The 13,400-nt window shown below is 42.1% G+C and overlaps 1 non-coding gene across 1 annotated transcript; it reads right to left on the reverse strand.

Moving 5' to 3' along the window:
• Positions 1-11,279: 11,279 nt before the first annotated feature.
• On the reverse strand, positions 11,280-11,352 carry TRNAG-CCC (transfer RNA glycine (anticodon CCC)). The gene has a single exon. It is a non-coding gene; the product is annotated as a tRNA-Gly (tRNA).
• Between the last annotated feature and the right edge of the window lie 2,048 nt (positions 11,353-13,400).

Raw genomic sequence — 13,400 nt, forward strand, 5'->3', positions numbered from 1 at the left:
CTGACATTTGACACAGCTGCCTCTTTAGAATAAGGTCTTTCATAATTCCCTCCCATTTCCCTGCATGATTTCTGTCCATCACTGGGTAAAGCAGAATTATTCCTAATGGATTTTTGATTTGTTCTTTGGGCCCCCATTTTTAGTAAGCACACAAAAAACTATTCATTCACATTGCTACCTTATACTAAACGTTCTTTGTTAAGTTAAAGTCTACAGGCTGGGTAGCATAAATAGCAAAGAAAAAAATTCATTGTACACCAGTTCTAAGAATCTGGCACCAAATGGTCCTCTAAGGTTTGTTTAAACAAGAAATGTATTGAAAGTGAGACATTTTTCACAGAGATGAGGGTCTTGACCGCAGAAACTTCCTCTCTGAGCCCTGGTCTGGGGCCTTCCCAGGTGGCGCTAATGGTAAAGAATCTGCTTGCCAATGCAGGAGACCTGGGTTTGATCCCTGGGTGGTGTCTATCCCCTAAAGAAGCAAATGGCAACCCACTCCAGTATTCTTGCCTGAGAAATCCCACGGACAAAAGAGCCTGGATGGCTATAGTCCATGGGGTTGCAGAGAGTCGAATATGACTGAACAAAGATAAGTAGATGGCGGGAGCTTTAAGGAGCCCGTCAGTGAAGTTTCCCTTCAGAGAAGAGCCAATGGGAAGATGCTTCACTTTGGACATTCTACATCTTTTCTCTTTTCTAAGGAGAGTTTCAGCTTTTTTAGGCTTAGCGCATGTCAATACTGGAGAAGAGGGTCAGAGAAAAGCAGCTGGAAGTGAAAATTATTTACTTTAAGCACTTAAATGGTTCTGTGAAATTATGGTATTCAGTGGCTTTCAATCAAATTGATCTTAATTTTCTAGTCACTTCACTTCTAACTCGATCTTGTAAAATAGCTTCGCCATTAAGGACGCAGAGCTGGGATCAGGACGTTGGTTTTCTGTTCTGCCTAGGATTGCACTGCTCTTCTTTCCTCATCTTTTGCCCACTCCCTGCTGAGACCTCTGTCCATTCCCACCTTGCTGCAAATGATTGCTTAGGTGTTAATTTAATCATGAAATTTAATATTTTACCTCATATTTATTCTGAAGCATTTCTAGGCTTACAGGATGTTTAGAACTGACAGGGTCATTCATTCATTCAGTATCTCATATTTGTGCTTTGTGCAAGGCATTGCCCCAGGCCCTCAGTAGCTTCCCTTCCAATAGTGGAGGTAGATACGCAGAAAAGCCATTATAACCCGGTCAAACAAATGCTATTATAGAAGCGTGAGCCTGTAATAGGGAAGAACAAATCTGGCTCCATATTGAATCTGTTTCTTTTACTTTAACCTTTGTATTCTATTGCTTTTGATACAAGTTAATTATATTTCCTGTAGCCTGAAATATACAGGATAGCTCATTCTCAAGGCTCTGACCTTTAAAGGTATAAAACTTTCCCATTCATAGAAAGATTACAAAAAAATGCAGAATTGTGAGTAACATTTATCTTGTTGGAGGTTTACAGGAACATCATGACCGGACCTATGTGGACAGCTGTAAGAACAAAGGACTCCAGCACCAGGAAGTCTGCAGCAACCAACCACACCCCTTCCCCTTTTAGAATAAAAGAAGCCTGGACTCTAACTTGGGTAAGATGGTTCTTTAGGACACTGGTCTACCATCTCAATCTGCTGGCTTTCTGAATAAAGTCACTATTTCTTGCCCCAACAACTCATCTCTCAATTCATTGGTCTATCATGTGGTAAGCAGTATGAGTTTAGATCGGTAACAAGCAAAGCACAGTGGGAAAAAAGAAGTAGTTTCTATCAGGAGAAGATCGTGAAGACTTCCCAGAGCTGGCAGCGAGCAGATCATATTCAGAAAATACATATTCAGGTGTAGCAATAATGTTTCCATTGGAGAACAATGTGTACAAAGACATGGAGAAGTGGCGGGACCACTAGTGGCTAAGGACTGATTTGAGTATGGTGTCAGCACTGAAGCCACTGCCAATGATCTTGAAATGCTGGGGTAAAATCTTGAAGGACTTTGAATGTCTATGTGCAAATACAAGAGAATTTATATTTTAAACTAGTAGTGATGGGAAAAACATTGAAGATTTTTTAGCAGATATTTTATGTTAGAATGTCCACTCTGAAACTGAGGGTTATGGATAGGGTAGGAGGTGGAATCAGTGAGATTCAACTCAGGGAAACCTAGAAAGAGGCGAATGCAATAGTCCCAGCAATAGTGAAAGTCTGAGCCAGGGCTCTAGGCATAAAGGGGAGAGATGTTCTGTGGGGCCCTAAATGGGAAACCTTAAAAAAGAAGGGCTAGCTTTGCGGTTTAGAGCTAAGATGGCGCCTGGAGGATGAGATGAGGGCATGGCCTAAGTTGTTTGTCAAAACTTTTGATTGGCTCTCTTGATTTCGGAGCACCGGACAGTGCGTGATCACCATAGACTCCTGATACAATGAAGGGCATGACGACTTGACCTTTAATGTGATTGTTGCAACTATGGTATAGTAAGATTTGACCTTTAACGTGATTGGTGCAACTATGGTATATTACAATTTGACCTTTAACATGATTGGTGCAACTATGGCATATTACGATTTGACCTTTAACGTGATTGGTGCAACTATAGAAAGTCCTTTGCAAAACCCCCTTGCTTGCATATATAAACCAAGAGTTTGTGGCAATAAAGCGGAACTGCTTAGATGGAACCCCTGTTGCGTCTGATTGTCTCTCGCTCACTGAGGGGCTGGGTTGGCGGACAGCAGGCTCACCTCTCCTCAGGACCCCTCGGCTTTGCTGAGGGAAGTTCCACTGCCTCTCTTTTTCTGCGGAGCGCCACCCGCAATGTTCTGGACTGAAAGAATAACTGGGTGGGAAAGGAAAGAATATAAAATGAACCAAGGCTTTTCTGGCTTCACTAATGGGATGAAAGATTGTACCATTCACCTACACAAAATCTAGATATTTTCATTCACGGTTGAATGATGAATTCAGTTTTTTGCTTTCTAGGTTCCAATTAAAAACATGAAATCCTGGAAATATGCCATGTGAAAAATCTGAGACAGGGTCAAGGACAGAATGGTGGGGTTTTTGCTGTTCAGTTGCTAAATTGTATATGACTCTGCAATCCCGTGGACTGCAGCACACCATGCTTCCCATGGTTCCCTTCACCAACTCCCGGAGCTTACTCAAACTCATGTCCATTGAGTTGATGCCATCCAACCATCTCATCCTCTGTCGTCCCCTTCTCCTCTGCCTTTAGTATTTCCCAGCATCAGGGTCTTTTCCAATAAGTCAGCTCGTCGCATCAGGTGGCCAAATTATGGGAGTTTTAGCTTCAGCATCAGTTATTCCAATGAATATTCAGGACTGATATCCTTTAGGATGGACTAGTTTGATCTCCTACAGGCCAAAGGACTCTCAAAAGTTCTCCAACACCACAGTTAAAAAGCACCAGTTCTTCACCACTCAGCTTTCTTTATAGTCCAACTCTCATCCATCAGTTCAGTTCAGTTGCTCAGTCATGTCCGACTTTTTGCGACCCCAAGGACTGCAGCATGCCAGTCTTCCCTGTCCATCACCAACTCCCGGAATTTACTCAAACTCAAGTCCATCGAGTCGATGATGCCATCCAACCATCTCTCACGTCCATACTCACATCCATAGGGTTGACTGGTTTGATCTCCTTGCTGTCCAGGGGAATCTCAAGTTTTCTCCAACACCACAGTTCAAAAGCATCAGTGGTGGAGTACTCCACACAAAGATTAGAGATAATGTCCTCAATTTTGACTAGATTCCAGGTCCTGCCCTAGATGATTTAGAAGGTTCAGGTGAAGCTTAAGAATCCGTTTATAAAAAGCTCTTTAGGGGATTCTGATTAACAGCTAGAGCTGAAAACCATAAATCAGTTCAGTTCAGTCACTCAGTTGTGTCCAACTCTTTGCAACCCCATGAATCGCAGCATGCCAGGCCTCCCTGTCCATCACCAACTCCCGGAGTTCACTCAGACTCATGTCCATCCAGCCATCTCATCCTCTCTCATTCCCTTCTCCTCCTGCCCCCAATCCTTCCCAGCATCAAAGTCTTTCCCAATGAGTCAACTCTTCGCATGAGGTGACCAAAGTCCTGGAGTTTCAGCTTGAGCATCATTCCTTCCAAAGAAATCCCAGGGCTGATCTCCTTCAGAATGGACTGGTTGGATCTCCTTGCAGTCCAAGGGACTCTCAAGAGTCTTCTCCAACACCACAGTTCAAAAGCATCAATTCTTCAGTGCTGAGCTTTCTTCACAGTCCGATTCTCACATCCATACATGACCACTGGAAAAACCATAGCCTTGACCAGATGGACCTTAGTTGGCAAAGTAATGTCTCTGCTTTTGAATATACTGTCTAGGTTGGTCATAACTTTTCTTCCAAGGAGTAAGTGTCTTTTAACTTCATGGCTGCAGTCACCATCTGCAGTGATTTTGGAGCCCAAGAAAATAAAGTCTGACACTGTTTCCACTGTTTCCCCATCCATTTCCCATGAAGTGATGGGACCAGATGCCATGATCTTCGTTTTCTGAATGCTGAGCTTTAAGCCAACTTTTTCACTCTCTTCTTTCACTTTCATCAACAGGCTTTTTAGTTCCTCTTCACTTTCTGCCCTAAGGGTGGTGTTATCTGCATATCTGAGGTTATTGATATTTCCCCCAGCAATCTTGATTCCAGCTTGTGCTTCTTCCAGCCCAGCGTTTCTCATGATGTACTCTGCATATAAGTTAAATAAGCAGGGTGACAATATACAGCCTTGATGTACTCCTTTTCCTGTTGGGAACCAGTCTGTTTTTCCATGCCATAAATCAAGTCCCACCCTATTCCAGGAAAGAGCTGGAGCCTGAGGTTCATGTGGTGGAATGACTTTCCCAAGGTCACAGAGCTCCCTAGACGCTAAATACAACTCAGATACCCAATCCATAATCCTTTGTCTGCAGTCTCACTTCTCCATTTAGATTTGATTGTCTTTATCTTATTTAGATTTAAAAACCACTGGGGATGGTCTGCACTTCTATCTACTGTTTGTAAAATATGAAGTTATAATAGCAAGTCTGGCTAAGCAGCAGATCTGGTGGACTGAGAGACAGTTACCTCTCACATGTTCATGCCATTGGTTTCCTAACAATTCTATCTTTCACAGCACTCCTATTTGTAGAGAGAAAACATTATCAATGACTCAGCCTTGATATTCTGCTAGTAGCTTTTTGCAGAATCTGGTCTTGGACCTAATATCTTCATGTATAATCTAGACCGTGGAAGAGAAAAAAACAAAACTGCCTCTATTTTTGTGGACGAGAAACAGATCCAGAATCTGCAAGTCCCTAAGCATTTATGGATGATGCAGAAATAAATTCTGGTGGTGGGAGTGGTAAAGAATCCACCTGCTAATTCAGGAGATGCAAAAGACACGGGTTCAATCACAGGCTAGAAAGGGAAATGGCAACCCACTCCAGTATTCTTGCCTGGAAAATTCCATGGACAGAGGAGCCTGGTGGGCTATCGTCCATGGGGCTGCAAGGAGTCAGACACAACAGAGCAACTGAGCATACTTGCAGAAATAAAAGATGAGATTGAGGTGTTTAGAAAAGCTGTGATCTCATTGACTGTGGGAGACCTTCTGTGAGTACCAGGATTTCTCTCTGGTTCTTCAGTCCTTTGGGGCACGTATCTCCCTTGGAATGAGTCACAAGAACATGACTTGCTTGCATCAAAGAAATGGTAGCATAAGCAATGTGTATCACTTCTAGATGGAATAAACATGCCAAATACCTCCATTCTCCATGCTCTGTGACCCTGCCCCAGCCAACCTAGAAGCCTTGAGTTGAGGTGGTAGCACAACAAAATGGACCAACCTGGACCGTGGAGTGACTCTGATTGGTCAGAGTCCCTCTGATAACCAGTGTAGGAAATGTAGTTATGAGTGGAAAAGAGAACTCAAAACTATGGTTTTAAGTCACTGAGATTTGGAGATGGTTTGTTTATAGCAGTATAATTTAATGTAATCTGACTAATGCACTGATCAACAGAAAATGCAAAGCAGGCAACAAAAAACCCAAACCTCGAAGTGTCACAAATGGAAAGATCTCTGCAGGCTGCAATGGTCCTAGAAGGCAATGCTGATCAACTGAAATAATGGGACATAGACCGGATGCAGTTCAGCAAAAAAAAATTCAGGATTATGCACTTGGAGTTGAAAAGGGAACATGTTCAAAGGCAAGGTGCCAGCCACTCAAAGGCAGTTGGCTGGAAAATTAAAAGTATAGCTTTAGTGGATAGCCAGCTGACCGGGAGGAATTGTCACAACCCTGCAGTTCTGTTGATTGAAAAAAAAAAAAATGCAAGCAGAGAACTGTGGCAAATGAAAAGCATGTCTGTATCATGAGGTAATTGCTACACAGCTCTGCACAGATCAGAACTGTAACGGAGCTGGGCCAGCTCTGATTCTCCATCGCTCAATGGGATTCAGAGAATGTGGAGAGAGTTCAGAGAAAAGCGTAACAGTCATTCAGTGACCAGCAAAGAAGGGCTAAAGACCTGGGATTATTTACCCTAGAGAGAAAAAGCTTCAGGGTCACTTGAGAAGCATCAGAGCTGAACACAGACTTCAGAAGAGCCATGGCATAGAGGATGATGGCTGTTTTCTCTGTTGCCAAGAATACAAAAAGAATGGGCTTATTAATGTTAAGCAAAAGGAAGAATTTCCTAACTCCAAGGCTTGTTTGACACCAGATAGCATGGGAGATTTCTCTCTGGAGGACAGGATAAAGATCAATGTTCTTTTGAAAGTTATGGATTCCCTGGGTCCTTCCTGAAGCAAAGGGATGGAAGGTTCACCATCTCACTTTTCTGCCATGACTCAGGTGATGGATGATGTCCACTGGGGTACACACTCCCATGGGCATGCTGATGTTTTACATAACTCCCAGTATGCTACTGGTGGCTGTACTTTTCCTTTTCTCAAGAAAACATCAAAAACAAGAGAGAGCCGTATTGTGATCAGGATCACTGTAAATCCTCTTTTTTTTGAAAAGGAAAATGTAAGTGTCAATTTTTTAAACTCTTGTTTGTAAAAATAACCTGTGGTGTGATAATTCAACATTTATTTAACAAATGGTAATTGAGTCAGGTGTGTGTGTGTGTGTGTGTGTGTGTTGGGTAGGGGATGTCTAAGGCTAAATCAACATACAGTTACAATTCAGTGCAATACATGCTATTATGTGGAAAATGCAACCTGTTGTGAGACCATGGGGAGGGGTTGTCTAGGTGGTACTTGAAGGTCCAGGGAGGACATCAAAGAAAGGCGTGTATGAGCTGAAGTCCACAGTGGGAAGGAGAGAAAAGTTGGTTAATAGAGGAAAAAAGGGAAGAAAGCAGGAGAAAAGGCCTGTGTGAAAGCCTGGAGGCTGGACACATCCGGAGGAATAGAGAAATGGGGAAATACGTGAGCACAGACCTGGGGCTGAGGAGAGTGGGTGTGACAGGAGTCAAGGTAGGTTTGCAGGAGCGAGGGCACCGGGTCCTGTCTGCCACATTGAGAGGCTCAGTTCCCAGGAGCACCATGGGGCCAGCACACCGTGATTTGTGGGCATGGACATGATCATGTTGATATTTCAGAAAGGTTACATATTTTTCTGGCAATCGTGTAGAAAACTGATCGTTGGAAACACTTTGAAATTAATCTGGCCTGGATTTGAATCTATGTTCTATATGATTCAGTTCAGTTCAGTCACTCAGTCATGTCCGACTCTTTGCCATCCCATGGACTGCAGCACGCCAGACTTCCCTGTCTATCACCAACTCCGAGTTTACTCAAGCTCATGTCCATTGAGTCGGTGATGCCATCCAACCATCTCATCCTCTGTCATACCCTTTTCCTCCCACCTTCAATGTTTGCCAGCATCAGGGTCTTTTCAAATGAGTCAGCTCTTCGCATCAGGTGGCCAAAGTATTGGAGTTTCAGCTTTAGCATCAGTCCTTCCAATGAATATTCAAGACTGATTTCCTTTAAGATGGACTGGTTGGATCTCCTTCTTTTCTAAGGGACTCTCAAGAGTCTTCTCCAACACCACAGTTCAAAAGTATCAATTCTTCCACGCTCAGCTTTCTTTATAGTCCAACTCTCACATCCATACATGACTATTGGGAAAACCATAGCTTTGACTAGACGGATCTTTGTTGGCAAAGTAATGTCTCTGCTTTTTAATATACTATCTAGGTTGGTCATAGTTTTTCTTCCAAGGAGCAAGTGTCTTTTCATTTCAGGGCTGCAGTAACCATCTGCAGTGATTTTGGAGCCCCAAAAAATAAACTCTGACACTGTTTCCACTGTTTCCCCATCTATTTCCCATGAAGTGATGGGACCAGGTGCCATGATCTTAGTTTTCTGAATGTTGAGTTTTAAGCCAGCTTTTTCACTCTCCTTTTTCACTTTCATCAACAGGCTTTTTAGTTCCTCTTCACTTTCTGCCATAAGGGTGGTGTCATCTGCATATCTGAAGTTATTGATATTTCTCCCAGCAGTCTTGATTCCAGCTTGTGCTTCACCCAGCCCAGCGTTTCTTATGATGTACTCTGCATATAAGTTAAATAAGCAGGGTGACAATATACAGCCTTGACATACTCCTTTCCTGATTTGGAACCAGTCTGTTGTTCCATGTCCAGTTCTAACTGTTGCTTCTTGATCTGCATACAGATTTCTCAGGAGGCAGGTCAGATGGTCTGGTATTCCCACCTCTTTAAGAATTTTCCACAGTTGTGATCCACACAGTCAAAGGCTTTGGCATAGTCAATAAAGCAGAAGTAGGTATATTTCTGGAACTCTCTTGCTTTTTTGATGATCCAACAGATGTTGGCAATTTGATCTCTGGTTCTGTATGATTAGCTGTAAAATTTTTGGCAAATTAATCTTGTTGAATCTCAGTTTTCTCATCTGTAAAACAGACATCATAATGTCTGTCTGGCAGGGTGTCTCTGAGAATAAACTTAAGAATTGTATGGAAGAGGCCTTCTGATTCCAAGGTGAGTGCTCGATGAACTTCAGCTCCCTTCCCTATGAATTTATAATCAATCAGCAAATGATAAAGGTATTTGACACAGTGCAGAATCAAACACTTTTTTTCATTTGAGAGTGATTATTGCAGGGATTGGGCTTCCCCAGTGGCTCAGTGGTAAAGAAACCATCTGTAATGTGGGAAATGCAGGGTACTTGGGTTCAATCTCAGGGTCAGGAAATTCCCCTGAAGGAGGAAGTAGAAACCTGCTCCAGTATTCTTGCCTCAGGAATTCCATGGACAGAGGAGCCTGGCAGGGTACAGTCCATAGGGTTGCAAAGAGTCAGATAGGACAGAGTGATGGAACACACACTCGCTTGCATCACGGGGGTAGTTTCTGGAATCCTCTGGACACGATAGAGATCAGACTAGATTTTCCTGCAGCTCTTTAACCATTTTTGTGGTTCTTTGTAGAATCCTCTCCAGTGTTTTTAAAATTCCTCTTCAGTTGTGGAGACCACAGCTAGATTAGTCACTGGAGAGAATTTGTGACTATTAGATCAACATTGTGTAGTCACTCTAGCTGCTGCCTAGCCATATAAACCCAGTCAGCTGGTCCCAGCTGACCAATAGGTTGTGTTCCAGGAGTTCAATAGTATGTGGGTTGTTTGGAACACAGAAAGCCTTTCCCCATAGAAACAGACTTATAGATAGTGGCTTGTTTCCCAGGCCAGTGTGTAAAAGTCTGTGTGCATTCAGCATGCACAGCTGAACCAGGGCCTGGCGGTAATAGTCACTAAAGCCCTTGGCTTGCCTAAGTCCCAGTGGGACTCCTAGTGCCACGGAGGCCTGAGAACCTCTGAACCCCTGCAACCCCACGACCTCTGAGAGAGGTAAGAAATGGGCTGACAGCCTTTTCGGAAACCATAATTTGCAACATTATTTTGAAGAACACTTCTTTGAACTAGACTTTTACTTGCAATTGGGTCTATTAGCGTATAAGCAAGAAATCGAGAATTACCTTATGATAAGGGGCTTCCCTGATGACTCAGATGGTAAAGTATCCACTTGCAATTCAGGAGATCCAGGTTCGATCCCTGGGTTGGGAAGATCTCCTGGAGAATGGAATGGCTACCCACTCCAGTATTCTTCCCTGGAGAATTCCATGGACAGAGGAGCCTGGTGGGCTACCACCCATTGGGTCACAAAGAATTGGATACTACTGAGCGACTACCATACATACACTCTTTATGATAAATACACCTACAATATGCTGGACACGGTTCCTAAATCTACCTTAATTATTTTTAATCCTCATGATAATCTTATAAGAAAAATACTCTTATTTTGCTGGTGTCTTGCGAAGATTTATGGCCCTGGAACAGGCAGGTAGAAGGTGGTGAGAGTGATGTGGGAACCAGGCAAACATGCAAAGCTGAGAGCTTTTCACTGCACAACACTGCCTCCCAGTGGAGTGTTCTTGACACATAACCCAGAGTCACTAAATCAAGCACATATGATCTCCCCTCGAAGTAACAAGTTCTTCATTCATACATCCAACAAAGAATCTTTGAGTGCTTCCAATGAGCGAGGCCTTGGGAACGCAAAATCAAATTAGACTTGGTGCTCTTACAGAGTAGTTGAGAAAAAGAACAAGTAAATCAAGAGTTGAAATCAATGAGACAAGAATATGATCAAATTAAAAAAAAAATTACCCAGAAGAGAAATTAATCAGAGTAGGGTGGTTGTCATGGTAATCCAGAAAGGCTTCCTGGAGACGGTGAGATGAGCTGAGTTTTGAAGAATGAGTTGGAGTTAGATGTAAATCTAATGACAAAGGGTTGAAGGATTGTCCCTCTATTCAGAAGGAACAGCATATTTAAATGCACAGGGACACTGAACACATCAAAAATATGTCAAGCAGGGATTTTCCTGGTGAGTCAGTAGCTAAGACTCTGCACTATCAATGCAGAGAGCCCAGATTCGATCTCTGATCAGGGAACTAGATCCCACATGTTATAAATAAGACACAGGGCAGCCGAATAAATAAATATAAAAATAAATATCTTTAAATATGTTAAATATTTCTTTGACCCATCTGATTTGTGATACATCAGCACCATGCAAACATGGAGTAGCTGATAATTTACCTTGTGGTACAGTAGGCAAGTGAAAATAGCATTTATTATAGCTTTTTGTAAGAAAAAAAATTATGTATTTGGCTATGCTGGGTCTTAGTTGCAGCATGCAGGATCTAGTTCCCTGACGAGGGATCAAACCTGGGCCCCCTGCGTTGGGAGCACAGAGTCTTAGCCACTGGACCACCAGGGAAGTCTCTATTATAGCTTTAATTTGCCTTTATTTCATAGTGATGTTTTTAGATTCTTTATATATACAAGTATATATACATGTATTTTTTCTGTGAACGGTGTATATTTTATTGATTTCTCTATTGGGCATTTTGGTCATTCAAATATTTGATTTGCAAGGAAATGAAAACACTAATTTGAAAAGAAACCTGTACCCATGTTCACTGCAGCATTATTGACAATAGCCAAGACATGGAAATAAACTGTGTCCATCATTGGATGAACGGATAAAGAAGCTGTGATGCACACACACAGACACAATGGAAAATTAAAAAGAAATGGAAAAATAAAAAGAGAGGGAAATCTTGCCATTTGCGACACATGGATGGAACTTGAGGGCATAATGTTAAGTGAAGTAAGTGAGGCAGAGAAAAACAAAGAGTATGATTTCATTTACATGTGAAATCTAAAATAAAAATAAAAACATCTTGAACTCGTAGACACAGAAACAGATAGGTAGTTGCCAGAGACAGGGGGTGGTGAGTGGGCAAAATGGGTGAAGGTAGTTGAAAGCTACGAAGTTCCAGTTATAAAATAAATGTCACTGGGATAAAACATACAACCTAATGATCATGGTTAATAATACTGTGCTGTATATTTGAATGTTGCTGAAAGAATAGATCTTAAAAATTCTCATCACAAGAAAAAAAATGTGTGTCTATATATAGTGATGGATATTAACTAGATTTACTGTGATCATTTTGCAACATTTACGAATACTGAATCATTGCGTTGTACCTTTGCCACTAACACAGTGTTACATGTCAGTCTCACCTCAATTAAATCTTTGATTTGTAAGAGCTCCTAACTCATGGTATGATCTTTTTATCTTTCAGTTAAAAAAAAATCCTTTCCTAAAAACCTTCCCCAACTTGGACTATTTTTTAAAACTTAGGTTCTCGTTTTACCTTCACATCTTTGATCCAGCTGAAATTTGGTCCATTCAGTGTAAGGAATCTGGTAGTAATGCCACTATATTTCCCATCCTGCCTTGCAGCTTTTTGCCCTCAAGGCTGGGAGCCAGGAGCCAGGCTCCACAGGTGAACCTGGAGCAGATAAGGGCTTCATCTCAAGTGACAGGAGTCTAAGAAAGCTGGGGCCATACGTATGGGCCGCAGCTGGGAGGAGGGTAGTCGTTCACTCTGGCAGGATGGAGATGAAAGCAACTCAGACCAAGGAGCTGAGAGCAACTCCAGAACCAAGTCTAAGCTGCCTGGTGCCTCTTTACCACATGCCCCCAGCCCCCCGACTCCATTTCTGTTGAATAAGAAAACCTGGTCTTTGATGGAGGCAACAATAAACCTGCTATAGGAGAGTGAGCTCACAGAGAGCCAACCACACACACACACACACACACACACACACACACGCTCGCACACACACATCCCTCAACAAAAGAAAATAAAACAAAAATTCCAAAGCACAAGACGAAAATCAGCACTAAGGAAACCAACACAGGGAAAGGGGGAGAGATAAATTGGGAGACTGAGATTGACATATATGCACTGCTGGATATAAAATAGATAACTATTAAAAACCTACTGTATAGCCCAGGGGACTCTACTCAACACCCTGTAATAATCTGCATAGGTAAAGAATCTTAAAAAAGAGTGAATCTCTGTATATGTATGATGGGTTCACTTTGCTATGCACCTGAAACCAACACAACATTGCAAATCAACTATACTCCAGTAAAAATTGATTAAAAATAATAATTCAATAGGGTTTAGACAAGGAAATCAAAATACGTTTTGAAAATCAGTAAGTCTATATTTCCAAAGCAAGTGACATTTAAAATTTGTAAAACAGAAAAAAAACCCCAAAAAACCCCAGAAAGCTGACACGCTAAACAAGGTAATTTAACTACTACTAAAAAAACCCCAAAAAACAAAACACTGGCAGCCTTTCCACCAAAATCTCTTTTCAATCTATGAGGACTTGTCTCATTGTAACTTCAGCTGTGCTCACTCACACCCCAGATAACTAAGCCACTTCTCTGCTCCTACCCTC

The sequence above is a fragment of the Ovis canadensis genome, chromosome 9 (assembly GCF_042477335.2).
Source record: "Ovis canadensis isolate MfBH-ARS-UI-01 breed Bighorn chromosome 9, ARS-UI_OviCan_v2, whole genome shotgun sequence".
Taxonomy (NCBI): domain Eukaryota; kingdom Metazoa; phylum Chordata; class Mammalia; order Artiodactyla; family Bovidae; genus Ovis; species Ovis canadensis.